Raw genomic sequence first — 15,232 nt, 5'->3', positions numbered from 1 at the left:
CGATTTCCTCGATCATCAAATCTGCGACATCGTTGTCCAATATTAAAGATATAAGTATATTGAAACTAGAATTCTTTCTTCGTCAAATATAAAATATTCCAATAAGAGGAGAGATAAAAATTGTCAACCATGTTCCATTAATGTCCCGTGCGTAATGTCGGTCGGAAAAATGGCGGAGATAGATGGAAAAATGAAAGATGGAAGAACGCGAAACTCAACAGGATCGTGCGGCCTGACAGGAATTTGCATAGACAAACGTCATCGTCCACCGCCTTTCGAATCTTTGCGACTGGAAAGAGAAACAGAGAGAGGAGAAAAAGAAAGGACAGAATTGACCTTATTTATCATCTCTCTTTCTCCTCCTCGAACCTCCTTTAAACGCAGTAACCGAAAATTTCAACCAGCCAAGAGAGACGTCAGTGTCGCTTAGCTGACACACACATCCTCGTTTCCTCTGCTTCCTCATGTACATTTCCTTCCTTTCTGCGCGAATATACTCGGAAGAATTCGCTTGATCGTTCATCTTTCCTCGAGCGAAGGACATTTCGACAGTAAAAGAAAGTTGTTACATCACCTGTTTCCAACAATTCTGCAAAGCCAAAAGAGGTCAGTTTCTTTCTATTCCTCGTAATAAAAATATTGTGTCTCTCATGAAACTTACTTTTTCATTTCGAACAACTTAGTTTGTTAAGAATATATAGAGTATATTAATCTAACATTCTACGAGGAAGAAAAAACAAATTAAACTTAATATTTATAATAAAATGGGATTGAACAGCGAATTCACTTTTAATAAGCAGCGATATAATTTAACAGCATCAATTCCAATTAGCTACATTTGTAAAGAAAAAAAAAGAGAGAGGAAATTCGGAGAAAGGAAACTCGAATGAAAGAAACGGCGGGCAGGAGTCGTGAATGGACCTCGCCAGTCTTATCGTTGTAATAGAAAGAATAACGTCGAACTCTCGCGCGATAGAAGCAGCTGGGCTGCAATAAACGAATTTCAATCTACTGGTCTTTGTTTCTCACGAATCAAGGAAGTGCCGAGGCTTTTCGTACTTCTCAAAGATAAGAACCATGATTCAATGGTAGATGAGAAAAAGCGATAGGGGAGGGAATACCATTGGTTTGACCTTGAAGAGTTATTTGAAGGTTACATGAAGGTCACTTTCAATTTCTTAAATGGAACACTATATTTTTATTGCATATTTTTGTAGCTTATCTCGAGAGCTTTCCAAAACACTATAATTAAGTATTTCTTCATTGAGTACTTTTCGAGTTATGAGGCTTGAAATAATTTCTTAATTTTACATAAACCATAAAATATCTAGTAAAATATTCATTTTTCGATTATCTTACCTTAATACTTTTATGTACAAAATAATGAGAGGAATCAATTGGTGTAAAAAAAAAACATAGTTGTTTTTAAGAAAAAATATGTAATTTGCAATCAACAATTACATATTTTTTTTAAAAAACAACTTTTTTTTCTTTACACCAATTGATTCCTCTTATTATTTTGTACATAAAAGTATTAAGGTAAGATAATTGAAAAATGAATATTTTACTAGATATTTTATGGTTTATGTAAAATTAAGAAATTATTTCAAGCCTCATAACTCGAAAAGTACTCAATGAAGAAATACTTTATTATAGTGTTTTGGAAAGCTCTCGAAGTCAGCTACAAAAATATGCAATAAAAAATATAGTGTTCCATTTAAGAAATTGAAAGTGATCTTCATGTGACCTTTAAATAACTTTTTAAGGTCAAACCAATGATACCCTCTTATGGCCCCCTCGAAACCATACAACTTTTGTCTGAAACATTTTTGTCTTAAACTTATGGATTTTGAGATATTTCAGTGCGTAGATTAAAATGGCCTATCCTGTATAATTAAATATATAATTAAAGAATTAATTAAAGAAACAAGTAGATCAATAGCAAAAAAATTAATATAAGAATAAATAGAAATTTCTAAGAGATATATTTTAATATAGCAAAAGTTATTAAAAAAATTATTAATGTAACACGCATTTAAAATATATTATCAATGGTAGTGAAAGAAACGTCAGGTGTAAGTGGTAAATATGAGCTTGAAAAAAAAAACAAACAGTACACCGGACAAATATACGGGAGATCTGTGGTCGAGATACTCGCCGAATTTTAAGTACCCTTGTACCGGGACTTGTCGCGTCGGGCTTTAAATGCGGTTGAACATTCCATAAAACATGGCACTCGTCATGGTTAGAGCACGCTCTAAAATTTCTATGCAGCCGGGACACTGCATAGAGTCCGGTGACTCTACTGTCAGAGTCACCGGATTATTTATGCGAAGCCTCTTCTCCTCGATGGTCGTTTTCCTACTATTTATTAGCTCTCCAAATGCGAGAATGTTGGCGGACTAAGCTCAGAATCGGTCCCGACTGCGTCGAATAGCTTCTTAACACGACGTTAAGTTGAGCGAGTAGCTAGCAAAGAAAATTATTTAGCAATAGATAACAATCTGCAGGTTACACGTATGTTTCTCCTCCTCTAGAAATGTGAATACTCGTTGAAAATTTACGCTTATTAAAATTTACAATACACAAAAGTCGTAATTAAAGACTCTTATTTAATCGTACAATTTGAAAAAAAAGAAGATAGTACATGAAAATTGATTTTGTCAAATTATCTATTATCCTTTTATTAAGAAGATTCAAGTAATAACGCGAGATTGGGAGGAGAATGATTAAATCATAGTATTTTAAACTCATTACGAGCACTTCGCAAGCTTACAAAATGCAAGATCGTTTTCGATATGTCGCGAAAAGACGCTATCTGGTATTAGCCATGGGATAAAAGTCTCGTTTCGAAATTCCATGTGTGTGTTTTTCGGCAAGTATATCATGCATGCATCAATATTTCAGACAGAGGCGTTACGTCCGTTGTGCCCGCTTTCGGGATCCTCACATCCGACACGTCGGTGAAACGAAAACCGGCGACGCTAATTAATTCAACCGCCAAATGAATTCAAATCGAAATGATGGGCACTCCTGTTTGCGCTGACGATCCGTCCGGTGACAAGAATGTTTTAATTACGCGGCTCGCGTTGCGCCAACCAACGGCAGCGCATATTCACGCGCACACACACACACACACACATATATCGAGATCCACCGAGTCCAGGTTAATGCGGTAATTCACATGCACTTTGACTGTATTCGGCAAACATCGTGCCAAACCCGACATGCCGGCTTCGATGTCACAGACCGCCCTTCCGTATACACCGCCCCCGTGTCCTTCCATGAGGGCTTGTGTATCGCGCGTTTTCCCGAGTTGAAATATTCGATACTCGGTAGCGTGCGTTTACAAGCGCGATTTTCACGCAAAAATGCACGTGTCCCCCGCGCTTTTCTCAGGGAGCGAAATATTGATGTAAATCTCGTCCGCGGAAAAAGGAAAATGTCGAGGGCGCGAAAGAAGATTAAATTGTTGCGACGATTTTAGACTAGAGAATTGAATTTTTTTATTTTTTATATATTATATTTTTGTTCACTTATTTATCCATATATAGGGTTCCATATATATTGTTCCTAAATTCGCGATAAATATTTTAATGACAAATTTTTTGTAACATTTTAAGATGAAAATGTCGAGGCTGTAATAGTTTTCAAATGGGAAAAGATCACGAATGACAGGGCTAAAGTTTCGCGCGCTCAAGGGTGGCAAAATGGCTAATAGTAAAGATGCTTCCTTGAATCGAATGCTTTTGACATTGGTGAAATTATTGTGAAAATATTCAAGAATTTCATTAAAAATCGTGATCCTTAAATTTTTCCCATTTGAAAACTATTATAGCCTTAACATTTTTGTATTAGAATTTTCGTCTTAAAATGCTACAAAGAATTTGTCATTAAAATATTTATCACAAATTTAGGAACATCTTGTATATTCTTCATCGCGCGTGCGAATCGAATAAAATATAAGAATCACTCTCACATGACAATAAATTAATTGTCATGTGAGTGATTCTTATATTTATATTGAAGTGGTTTTTTATTGTCGCTGAATTCCATTATTTATGCACGAAGAAAATTTTACAGTGAAAAATACATTCTCTTTTACAATATTTATTGTGAAGCTGAAATGTAACGATATCAGGATATTTATAAAGATTGTAAATTATTTATTTCTGCATTAAAATATCTGAATAATTACAATACCTTGTAAAATATATAATATTATTGAATAAAAATATCGCGATTTTTTTCTCTTACATGTTAATACGTCGACGATTATAAAAATTGTAATTTTTACCGTAATATTTTTCCCGGCTATTTAAATACTAATGACGTGACTATAAATCATACTTGGTCAATTATCGTCAGTTATGTCACGATGAAAATTCGCTACAGTATAAAAGCAGTAATCTTCTTCGCATATGACGTTTATCGCGTCCGTCGAGCCGGCTCTTTTCGGTTTTGGTCGTGTTTCATTACTCCTCATTAGTCTTTCCGCGTGCTATTTCGTTCTCTTTCGCGTTACGCGCGGTCACCCCCGGAAAAGCTCGCCTTATGGCTTTGCTGCGGGGCAAAAACACGAGGACGAACACTTTAGCGGAGAGCCCGGCCTTTCACACTTTCGAAAATCAGTCGGGGGAGGACGTCGGCAAATAAATGCCTGCGAGTGGCGGGGACAAATTATGTTTGTCCAGCATTTAACGTTTTGCTAACACACGCGCGACGAGTCGAGCGGTGCGCTTCGATTTTGTCGACGCCTGACATTGTGTAACGAGCCTTTGTCCGCCAAATGCATCGGGATGATTGTCGCTTGACAATTCATTATTTCGATATTGTGCAGTTTTTCCCTCCCCCTCGCTCGTTAGCGATTAACTCGTTTAGATAATAGCGCGCGTCGAAGATATAAAACTGCATTAATTGAAATTGCAAATTGCATAGCGATAGCGTTGACGAGATGTGAAAAATAATTCTTTTTTCCTTTTACGAAATTTTTTTCCCGTTGCACGCCCTCGTACTTGACATTTTATTTTCGCCATTATGCCGTTTAGTATTATTGCACATTAAATGAGCTTCGCCGAGCGAAGCTTTCGAATGGTAACACCGATAATTGATTCTGGCTTCGGGGAATATTATAATATACTAAGCGCGCGCACATACAAGTATTTATACCGCACTTTGTGGCATAAATGTGGAGATTCGGATGTTGGGAAAAACAAATGAAAAGTCGCGCGTAACAAGCCACCCTTGGGAAAAATATATGTTTGTTCCCATTGCAAACTGTTGCTGCCCGCTTTTGCTTGTACAAATGCAAATGTCACGTTCAGACCGCGGCTCATCTCAAACAGTATAACTGAGAGGACACTCCATTACGTTGGCAGAATTTTGCAAAGAGACAGGATGCGGAAGGCTTTTATTGCCTTCAAGGAAGATACTTGAAAGAGGACGGTGGATAATCATTTCAATGCTTTTAAACGTACATATTCTAATAAAGAAACTGTTATTCGCAGAAGTTACACACGCGCGTTACATTATACCTAAATGAATGAATGTCTGATGCTCGCTATTTATATATTTATATATCGTTATTGATTATCGAAAAAAATTAGTAATTAAAAATTAAAACATCGTGATTAAAAGTTAAGAATTTGATTATAATTCATGACGTCCATTCTTTTCATTCAATTTTTAAAAAACATAATAACTTTTATATTTTAACGGAATGCATTTCTGAGAAAATGCACCGGCATAGAATGCAATAAGATGTGACGTAAAAAGTACACAACGCGACATCGTCAGACGCAAGCAACTTCTGGTTGTCTTGTTTACCGAGGAATCTAAAGTGTTTGAACATATATCCTTGTCAGATACCAACGGAAGGAGAAGTAAAAAAAGGAAGGATAAATCTATAGGGGTAGTTTTTGCATGGCATATTATGACATATTATGCGTTCGATAAACAGCTTTGATTATTATTCGAGGGAAAAAAAAAACACTGGCTCGATTAAAAATATTTGCCAGCTTTCAATATCGCGAGCTCTCGCGAAGAAACTGATTTCGCACAAGCGAGGCATTAACGATTCAATCGGGTCGGGCTTGCGATTGTGCGCGTCAGAATTGTCCGGAGCTTTATAAGAGAGCGCATTTTCGGTGTACAAAGTACACACGATTTACAGCGGATGTATAACGCGAAGAAAGGCTGATAAAAAACGTTGCCGGGATTCGCGCGACGTCGTCGTCAAGTCGAGTGTGCTGAAAGGTATTGTCGTATAAACAGACCGCGCGTAAAAACCGCTTGTATTCGTTGAACAGACCCAGCATATTTCCCTCTCCTTCTCTCCCTTTTTGCCTTTTCGTCTATCGTTCGCTCAGCCCTTTCTTCTTCTCCGTTATATAGAGATCCGCGGTCTTTATAGACAGCTGCACTCACCTCGAGGCGCAGGACAGGGGTTAAGTAAACACTCTTTACAATCTCACCCCCACAGCACACTCCAGTCCCTTTCCACCCCCGCCGCCACTTTCCCTATCTCTCTCTTTCTCTCTTTCTCTTCCTCTCTTTCTCTCTCTCTTCCTCTCGCGGTCATTACGGAACGTTGAAAGTTGACGCGACCCTCTCATTACCCACCATATTGGCTTTCGTTGTCAACGTTTTCTTGCGCCGTGTCGCCCGCGCTCTCGTTCCTTGCCGCTCTTCAAGGCTTCGAACTTTAACTTGGCGTACGCGGCCGATAAATGGAAGAACGGGTGCTTGTTCTTCGTCAGCACACCGGCGGAGTGCTTCTCAATGAGTTTCTCCCGAGTTTCCTCTATCGACGAGATTGATCGCGCACCCCTCTCTCTTTCTCTCTCTGCTTTCGCTCTCTCTTCCCGGACGTATCCTCAAGATGCATGCACGCGGATCCACCGGCGTGCGAGCACTTGAACTTGGTATCTTGTTGGTGGCCTTTACCGCCATCGCGACGTCAAAGCGCGGCTAAAACCTAAACACTCTAACGGTGGAGAACGCGAATGTAAAGATATACAAGCTCGGAGGAAATTGCAAAAGTTACGCTTATTGAGATCAAATTAAATATATTTATGCTCAGACAAGAATTCAACTGAGCAAATCTTTTCATACGTCTTTACTGTCTTAGATTTTGTCTCTCGCGAGAAATAATGATATATTTGATTATATATATATATATATTTCTTTTTTAGGGCTTTAAGTTTTATATCATTGAAATGCGCAGGCAAATATATATAATTATTGCTCTTTTTTTTTTTAATATCTTAAACTTTGTTAAACTTGTTAAATTAACTAATCTGTCGTTTTTGAAATCATGAAAAAATTAAATTCAATGTGAGCAGTAGACTTCTCGTTAATATTTTTATATTATTCTTTTACGTAATTAGAAATTATTTTCTCTTTGAAGTCTTCTACGTTAACTTCAACTGACTAATCTTGTCTGATTAATCATGATTTAAAATATATTGCATATATTTCTATTATTAAATATTTTTGCTAATATTTTACTTCAAATTATTAATTTTATTGTCATTTTCTTCTCTTCCTTTTCTCTTTTTGAGATTTAAAAATTTATCAATCTTATGTTATCAATATTTTTACAATATTATTGATTTTGTCTTATCATTATAATCTTCTGTTCATAAATAAATAAATAGGTAAAAATAATCAGCTATCAGCTAATCAATAATATTTTACACTTATTTATAATAAAGTTTAATAAATCTATACGTTTTAGCGCGCGCAATGTTTTTACCAATAAAGCATACTGATAATTATGAAAAGAAAAATTAAATTTTAAACTCGCATACTTAAAATGCTTCATGCGATAAGTACTAAGGCATATGTAAAGCAAAGCATTGAATATGCTAACAAGAATAATAATGAAAGGAAAATAAAGTAATATAAGTTACTAAATATTAATTAATTAATTAACATACGTGTAAAATACAGAAATGTGACTAAAAGCATGTCATGACTTTTCGTGGAAAAAATTCAATGGCTTCCAATTCATAATCTTGCAATAATTTTGTTATTATTGCAACGCGATATGAGCAATAAGATTCTAAATTATTATCCTGAACGTATTTTTTATACCAAAGAAAATCGCTTAATCTTTCTCATTTTTTATGTGCGAAATATGGATGGCATAATACATTTATAAATGTAATATGATTTTTCTCTCGCTGTCGATTCGATCTGAATTGTGAAAAGTTGTACAGCAATACCGGATGCGATAAGACCGGAAGCAAGATTGGAAGATAATATCCTTCTCGCGAGTATGAAAATTTTTAGGTAGCCGATCGACGAAATAAAAGGAAATCTCGGAAGGATGCAATTTCCCTATCAAATAGCTCGTAAAGTTTTAACACTCTTGAGTCATGCAAGTTCACGAGTGAAATAATATGATTGCCTTTCTCAAAAGTGGCTTTTCTATCTTCAATGGCTTCATCAGCAAATTTATCCGATTTTAACGAAGAATCATGAAACTCTATTTGAAACCGAAAAATGTGTCATCGTTATAGTAACATCTTTATCTTTAAGCGTTCAAAATATTTTTTTTTCTTATATAATTGTTTTGTTTCATTTTTTTCTAAATATTGTGCAATAATTGAACAGCTTTAATATTGCTTTTTCTGTACAGTTAATCTTTTTTTATAAAGAATTCAACGTATTAGTCTACTTTGATCACACATATAATTTCATGTTAAATAAGCTTAAGCTAGCATTGGAAAGTATGAGAATTTTTTTAAATTTATTATTTCTCTTTAAATTGATTAGTGGACGCATTATTTGCCCTGATTTTTTTATTGATTCATATAGGACTGCATATTCCAGCCAAGCCTCTTAAAAACAGTTTAATTTTTTATCGTATCTTTTATAATAAATTAAGGGATGTATGCTTAATAAATGACAAACAAATTTTCTGATCACATGGTTTTCTTTCATATATTTTTTAGCTCATTCAAACGTTTATCATCTCATTGTTTTTATTAGTTTTTTCTGAGCCTTTACTGATATAAGTAATTTGTTATTTATATAATTGTTTGTGCTAAAGAGATCTTTTCTCATTTAAATAAAATAAAATAAAATAAAATAAAATAAAATAAATAATTGTATGGACATAAATATCTCTACAACAAAGTGTCGTGGAGGAATTTACATTATAAATACTACCTGTAACTGGATATCTTGATAGAAACTGCGGTTGTGCGATAAAACGGCCAGCACGATTCAGTCGGTACACGAGTTAAAAATAGACACCGCGGCTTTCGTAGAACGAATGTCGGAATGCAAATCGAGCGGGTGAACGGGTGCAGCTCGCTAGGAGATTGACAAAGCGACGCAATCACGATCCACGGCGGGTAATTAGTTAGCAACGCGCAGTGAGGCTTGATCGCTTTCGATTTTTCTCGCGCGCGCCGCTCGTTAATTACTAACCACGATCGATACCGCCACCGCGAACGCGCGGCGAGATCACGGGAATGTGATACGACTAATTTCGTCGCTGCATATCGCTTGCGCACGCGCGACTTATTTTCCATGGTTCTGTAATGTAAAGGGCTGCGTGTGATAAATTTCAAAAATCGCGTTTCTCTCTCCAGCCTCGAAGGCCTCGGGTCTTAAACGCGAAACGTGCGAATCGCCCTTGTCGCGATTACGTTTATCAATTTCGCGGATAACCGCGCCGCGAAACTGCATCGCAGAGCTAATCTACACGATTTTCATGTTTCTTTATTATTTTACATAGTAATATTATATTATAATAAAAATATTCCGGGAAAAAGGTAAGCCATTTCGAAAGGAAATTATAAAAATAAATGCGTTGAAAATTTTAATATATACTTAAAATATTAATCTATTTTCTACTTGCTGATGTAAATTTTTTAGTATAGATGTGATGTAGGATAGATTTATAAAGGAGGAACGATTGTGACTTAAAATATAGAATTAAAATAATTTTTGGAGGAAAAATAAAGTCAAAATTAGAAATCTCACTTCTGTTTTTCTCTTTTATCTCTGCTAATTAATAATTGCAATTTCATTCGTTTATATCTAAATTTTATTAATTTATTTAACTGACAATGTAACCAAAATGCTTGAAATATCGAATGAATAATATCATTCCTTCCATATTAAATATTATCAAACTCTAATTCATATCTTAAGTAACGCTTTATTTCTTTCGAAATGATTTTTTTTGCTTTACTTCTCTCGAACGTGGGGCTTATGTTAATTTTCTCAAAATGATATAATTTTATAAAAAAAAGCAATTGTAAATTATCGTAATGATTGCAAATCGCATTCGCATTGGATTTTAAATTAAAATCTCATTTAAAAACCCTTTTACAATACAGCTTCAACTTGCTCCGTTAATTCACTTGATCGCTAGAGGAGAAATAGTTGCTCTTATGTTCAATTACCGTACGCGCTTTTAACCTTAATCCGATCCATCCTTCAGTCTCATTCAACCGCCGTTGCTATACATACATTTTCATCGCAAATTGGGCTTCGCTCAGTCGCGAGAATATGGGCGATTGGGAAACGCCGATAACGTTTCACGGCGTCAATTTCACGCTGGCGTATGAACTTTATTTTTAGGTAGTGAAAACGGTGCAGATCGCTCGTTGAAATAGTTTACCACCAATATTTTCTATATACGCAAATACGTGAACCCGCGAAACCTCTCCTTCTATCGAAATTTTCGCGAGTAGTTACAAATGCACGGACACAATATACATATATATATTTCGTGATTTTTCATGAGAAATTGTATTCATTCTTGCAAAATTTATAGTACATCTATATCAATAAGTAGAAAATTGAATATACTTTAAGTTTGACAGTTTGCTAACTAAAGATTAAAAATATATTTAACATATTTAATTAATGCATTCCATATCGCGTGCGACTTAAAATAGCTCATCAATCAAATCATTCTTTCCATCTTAACCTTTCGATACATCGAAAATGTAAATATTGATTTAACAAAAGATAGATATCTTGCGTACTTTCACAAAGATTGTATTATTTATTAAAGAGAAATATTTTTTATGTAAAATATTTTCTTTATATTGTCTTCATAAATTAATAAATTGAACGGGTAATGTATTTATAATTCTTTACATCCGGCGAAAATCGATTAAATGGACTTCACTAAAGTCACTAACGTTTTCTTCCCTTTTCTTTACGTCACTTTTACTATCGTGAAACACATGAGATTTTAATGAACGATGAATACTAAGTAGTTTTCAATGCATCATTGTACGAAAAGCGAACGAGGATCGTCATTCAATTAAATGTTCATCTATCGTATTATTAATCTGCCAGTTCGGCCGCGATGGAGCACGACGTCTTGTTCAAACAAGCCAATCAAATATCTTTGCCACGAGCTATCCCACGGGACTCTACGATTCCTCGCTTCGATAAAACGTCATAAATCACGCTCTGACGTGCGCAAGATCGGGAGTATTTATTAATTTAACCGGGACGGCTCCGAAATCCATTATGGGTGGTTACGAGGCAGAATACGATTAGCCACAATACGCGTCTTTCACCGGCTTGATGTCGGTCGTCCATAAACTACCATCCACGCACGAGATTCTCGGACGAGAGTTTCGCTGTCGAAGACGCGGGCAAGTCATGGACCCCCGCGTGTGCTCGATATATGGATTACCAACTGCGCTTGATGCACGATTAATAATCACCTGTCTCGCTTCTTCAGCCCACATGATGATCCTATTATTCAATCTTATTGGCAAGTTGTTCTTATTCGTGAACTCGTATCTCGAAATCAATAATTATCAAAGGTACAATCCTTTAAGAAAAAAAAACAGCCAACATGTATATATCTGTAATTAATATGTCCAGTCTCAAATCTTATATACAAGATTTAAATCATTAGTACACTAAAAAAGGATATAATTCTTCATAAAAATTAATGATTGAAATGTAAAATAAATTTTTACATGTCGTATTTTGATTTTCTAGATATTTAATATTAATAATTTTGATTTTCTAGAGAATCAATATTGACAATTAAAAAATTAATAATTAATTTAAAGTCTTAAAATTTGAGTAATTTTTAATGATAATCACATATTGTCAAGTGCATCTCAACATTAACTATTAACAATAGAAAATACAACATTCTTTCTAATAAAACAATATAAAATAATTTTAATTGGAAAAGAATTATATTTAATATATAAAAAAAATATTTCAATATAATATTTTAATAACTAAGTGACAAAATGGCAAATAACAGCCGAAATGCGATAATTAAAGAGCAAGAAAAAAAATTTTTGTATTAGGTACAAAATATAGCATAATAATATTGATGTCAAAAGAACGTCGGAAAGTAACACAAAAATAAAATTAATAACCATTTTTGTTATTTTCTGATATTCTTTTGACATCAATATTGTTATGCTAAAGATGGACCAAAAATAGTTCGTAAAATTCGTATTTAATGTATATTTTTTTAACAAAATTTAATATTTTAATCTAAAGAATGTTTTAATTAAAAGAATGTTTTTTGCTCTCTAATAATCTGCTCCTCGTCTCTTATTTGCCATTTTTATCACTTGGTAATTATTACTTTAATATTTTTAGTTTTAATTTATAACACTTTACTTTTTTTAATAAAATTTTACGGTCCTTTTACACGTATTTTGACAGCAGTTGTCGAGGTAAATTTTATATATATGATGCAAACTTGTTAGAGAGACCATCCAAGTTTAAAAAATGTTTATTTTAATATTATTATTTTTTTAAATTACTCCTTTGATAACAAAGGTTTGTATAAAAAACTTTAAATTTTACATTATAATTGTTATTATTTATTACATTATACTATTATTGATTTATTTCTTGATTGTACTGTTCCGAAACATCCTGTACTTTAAAGGCGATTCTAGGGATAAAGAAAAATTGACATGCAGATGAAATTGATTAAGTTTCGAGCGTGGAAGAGGAGTTAATCGACCACGACTATATATTCAATGAGAGCCGGGAGAAACTAGAAGCGGCGAGAGAGAAGCAGGAAAGAATGCGACAAAGGGGTAACGAGGAGGGAATACATTTTTTACCGTTTCTACGCTACTACCGATGCGGATTAACAGCGAAAGTGGATAAACCGGGTGTCAAGGGCTGGGTACCAGCAGCGCAAAGGGGAAAGGGTGCGTCCTGCCAATAAAAGCAGGGAAGGGCGAAGAGGGAAAAGGGGGAGGGTGTCAGTATATCACGTGGCTCTGGCTGGTCGTGTCCAACGATACAGTCCAATATATTATCCAGATAGCCATGCTAATTCAGCTATAGTCCCCGCCGGTTTGCGCCTGACCGAGCGGCCTTCGTGTTGTCACACGGTTGTTGCTGCTACGCGTGTCGTTGTTCTCACGCACACGCGGACGCATAGATACGTTTCGTCATCCCGGCGGATCCAACGGGGTCTCTCGGCATAGTCGTCCTGCATGGCAGGGATTTCAGGGGGGATGCATTGCATCCTCGTTACACGGTATTATACGATCGGACGCGAGACAGGAGAAGATTACGTCGCATCGCGTCGCGTCGCGTCGCGTCGCATCGCATCGCGTTTGACTGGAACGAAGATCCTCGCGCGTTCTAGAATGGTCCATTAATAGGTTTATATTCTTGAACGATTATCAATAGCGCGATATCCTCGCTCCAATATCGGGGAATGCAGCGCGCTGATAACGATAAGCCGATTTCGCGACCGGAGCAAGCATACGCGATTATTAGACGCTTAATGCGCAGTCAAAAACACGACAAAAAGACAACGACGGGAATATATACACGGTATATATAAAATAAAATGTTAATTTTAACATTTTTCATGTCCCAGACGGAAAAATAAAATGTTAATTTTAACATTTTTCATGTCCCAGAAAGTCTACTCTAAATTTTAAGTTAAAATAACTCATTCGTCGTATGTTACTTATTGACAAACTAAAAATGTTAAATAATTGGCACAATACTTTACATTTATTTTTGTTATTGTGACTTTAAGTGTAATGTAAAAATAACATACAAATTAATTAAAAATTACATGAAAGAATAGTTAGAATAATTTGTAAGAAATATTGAGGACATTAACATATAATGGTAATTATTTTAACTTAAATTATTTGTAACAGAAACATTTGATTTTAGTAAATTTGATTATTTTGTATGTCAAGATTATTTGAAGATTTACTTTAACTTTTCTTAGAATGTTAAACTGATTTTGAGACATGTTGATTGCTTAAAATGATTATGTTAAAAATACTCAAAATAATATTCCATTTCTAAGAGACATGTACAAAGTGTTAAATTATGAAGTTGACATAAATATAACACATGAAAACGTTATAAAAATAATAACATATAAGTTGTATGTTAATTTTACATTAAAATACTAATCAAAACGTGATAACACAAGAAAATTTCAACACATAGACGCACAAATTTTTACTATGTATATAATATAAATAATCAAGTGTCATAGCTATTTCTCTAAAACTTTGCAATTTTTCTATAATATTTCACTCGGTCTAAAAAAATGCTCTCCATATTAAGTTTTAATTTTCACATCAGAATTTTTACAAAATAAATATTTTCTGCATATATGTCATACATATAAATATTCTTTGAAATACTGACATTTACACTTGTCTCATTTTTGATAGGAAAATATTTACACAAGTCATTTTTAAATTCAAATTATAAATAATTTACATAAAATTATTTAATTATAAATAAATGATACAATAATTTTGCATTAGCGGATGAATTATCGTCGCGCAGTTGCGCTGAAACTGCGCCATTACACCGCATCCGAAAACCTGTCGTTTCGTTCGCTTTGAACTCCTAATTGAAGGTGCTCGCACGTAACAAAGTCCGGAATACAATTTTGCCGATTTTGGTGTGTGCGCACGAGAACGTGGACGTTATCCAATTTCGTTGCTCCAATGTTCGCCTCGTATCGTCTCGTATCGAGGGAACTCTTCTAGAAAATAATATTACGCTACGTTTCGTAACCGCGAGAAACGTTTCGCAAATTCTCATTGCCATATTTATAAAACGATACAGAGTGCTTTTAGATTATTACTCCGCCAAATTCCCACTTTTAACTTGTCCAACATTCCGTGTTCGATTTTTAAATCGAGGAAAATAGCGGTTTAATAAAGACAGTTTTCAAAAAATACATACATCTTTTTTTGAATATGGAATG

The 15,232-nt window shown here is 34.6% G+C and overlaps 1 protein-coding gene across 8 annotated transcripts in view; it reads right to left on the bottom strand.

The window, feature by feature from the left end:
• Positions 1–15,232, bottom strand: part of Ten-m (teneurin transmembrane protein Ten-m) — a 683,381-nt gene that overhangs the window by 658,495 nt on the left and 9,654 nt on the right. The window lies entirely within an intron of this gene.

Source organism: Camponotus vicinus, unplaced genomic scaffold (assembly GCF_025532165.1).
Source record: "Camponotus vicinus isolate PSW18456_S1 unplaced genomic scaffold, iyCamVici1.0 SCAF_4, whole genome shotgun sequence".
In the NCBI taxonomy this organism is placed as follows: domain Eukaryota; kingdom Metazoa; phylum Arthropoda; class Insecta; order Hymenoptera; family Formicidae; genus Camponotus; species Camponotus vicinus.
Note: the sequence above shows the minus strand (reverse complement) of the source record. Positions and strands in the feature narration are given on the sequence as shown.